The following is a 2500-nucleotide window of genomic DNA, read 5'->3' on the forward strand; positions in this document are numbered from 1 at the left end:
TTGCAGTACCCGATTTGGCCCGCCGGGGGGCGCTGCCTCCGGGGGAGAAGGAGACGTGCCCGGCCCGTACGTCGGGCTCCAACGGATGCCCGCCGTGGACCCTTTATAGGCCCCATCCTGGTCCTGCCATGCTGTTATCGGAGCTCCACGGCTATCTTGTCACTAAACCTTTCGTTTGAGCTCCAGGGCTTTTTGCTTTTTGTAACCCGGTTCCTGGAGCCCTGCCTGGGCAAAATCGGATGCAAGAAGGCCCTGCCCATGCTGATCTCTGAGCTCCGCGCATCTTCTGTCACGGGTCCTTTCGCAAAAGCTCCAGGGAAACAGGCTTTTCGGCCCCGGACAGAGTCCCGGCTCTCTCGCTCGCCTCGTTGGTACCTACTGATCCGGCGGAGGTGTTCTCCGGCGGGTAGCGACACGGACGGCCGAGGGCGCGCTTCACCCAGGCTTCAACCATCTCCTCCCCGAGCCCCTGGAAGTGCCGCTGGGCCGCGGGCGCCCCGGTCCGCACTCATCCGCGACACTTCCGCGCTGGAGTCCGACGCTCGCCGGCCGCGTCCCCCGGCCCGCGGGGGCCCGGGGGGAGGCCCGACGCGTGCGGGGGGAGGCGGCGGGCGGCGGGGGCGCCCCCGCGCCACCCGACGGCGCCCCCCGGTGGCCAGAGGCGGCTCGGAGCGAGACGATCGGGGGGGGACGGCGGCGCGTGACCCGCCCCGGCCCCCTTGGCCCAGCGGACGGGCAGGCGGCTCCCGGGCGCCCCCCCCCGATCCCCGCCGCGGCGCCCCCCGGTGGCCGCCTGACGCCACTGCGGGGGGTGCAGATTCCGTGTGTCCTCTCGGATAAAAACAAAAGAAACGATTCCCGTCGGGCGAAAGTAAGTGGGACGCAGGGCCCCGGGCCCCGACGGTCCGCGCGCGCGGCGCCCCCCGCTGGCCGGTCGAAGGGAGGACAAAAATAAAATGAAAAAAATTTCAAAAAAGCACTCGCCCCAAACAGACGAAAGGTACCCGGTCCGCCCGGATGAACCCTCCCCCGTGTCCCCGCCGCGGCGCCCCCCGCTGGCCAGCCGAGGTAATACACGATTGAGAGGGGGGGAGTGAAAAACAGGGGCAAAAAATGAAAAACACCCCACCCGTTTGAATGCAAAGTCCCGGAGCGGCCAGGGGTGGACGCCGGTCCGCGCGCACGGCGCCCCCCGCAGGCCAGTTGAAGGGAAGAACGGAACGAGACTTAAAGATAAAAAAAAATTTCAAAAAAGCACTCGCCCCAAACAGATGAAATGTACCCGGTCCGCCCGTGTCCCCGCCGCGGCGCCCCCCGCTGGCCAGCCGAGGTAATACACGATTGAGAGGGGGGGAGTGGAAAAAAAAAGGGCAAAAAAATGAAAAACACCCCACCCATTTGAATGCAAAGTCCCGGAGCGGCCAGGGGTGGACGCCGGTCCGCGCGCACGGCGCCCCCCGCAGGCCAGTTGAAGGGAAGAACGGAACGAGACTAAAAGATAAAAAAAAATTTCAAAAAAGCACTCGCCCCAAACAGATGAAATGTACCCGGTCCGCCCGTGTCCCCGCCGCGGCGCCCCCCGCTGGCCAGCCGAGGTAATACACGATTGAGATTAAAAAAAACCAGGCAAAAGACAAAAACACACCACCGATTTAAATGCAGTGTTCACGAGCGCCAGTCCGCGCGCGCGGCGCCCCCTGCTGGCCGCGTAAAAAAAAAAAATAATAATAATAATAATAATCCACCGTTGTGAATTTGCGATGTGTCCGGTACGGCGGCGGCGGGGAGGAGGTCTCCCCTCGTCGGCGCACCCTGGTGGGGGGAAATAAATGAAAGGGAAAAAAAAAAAGAAGAACAGCCCGGGCTCTCGCCGGCTTCCGCAGCCCGGGCTCCCTCCGGCTTCCGCGGCCCGGGCTCCGTACATACAGACAGCAAATGAAATAACGGACGGATGGATGGAAGAGAAGAACAGCCAGGGATCTCGCCGGCTTCCGCAGCCCGGGCTCTCGCCGGCTTCCGCAACCCGGGCTCCAGCCGGCTTCCGCAGCCCGGGCTCCCTCCGGCTTCCGCGGCCCGGGCTCCGTACATACAGACAGCAAATGAAATAACGGACGGATGGATGGAAGAGAAGAACAGCCAGGGATCTCGCCGGCTTCCGCAGCCCGGGCTCCCTCCGGCTTCCGCGGCCCGGGCTCCGTACATACAGACAGCAAATGAAATAACGGACGGATGGATGGAAGAGAAGAACAGCCAGGGATCTCGCCGGCTTCCGCAGCCCGGGCTCTCGCCGGCTTCCGCAACCCGGGCTCCAGCCGGCCTCCGCAGCCCGGGCTCCCTCCGGCTTCCGCGGCCCGGGCTCCGTACATACAGACAGCAAATGAAATAACGGACGGATGGATGGAAGAGAAGAACAGCCAGGGATCTCGCCGGCTTCCGCAGCCCGGGCTCCCTCCGGCTTCCGCGGCCCGGGCTCCGTACATACAGACAGCAAATGAAATAA

This window comes from Pseudophryne corroboree, unplaced genomic scaffold (assembly GCF_028390025.1).
Source record: "Pseudophryne corroboree isolate aPseCor3 unplaced genomic scaffold, aPseCor3.hap2 scaffold_228, whole genome shotgun sequence".
NCBI classification, from domain to species: domain Eukaryota; kingdom Metazoa; phylum Chordata; class Amphibia; order Anura; family Myobatrachidae; genus Pseudophryne; species Pseudophryne corroboree.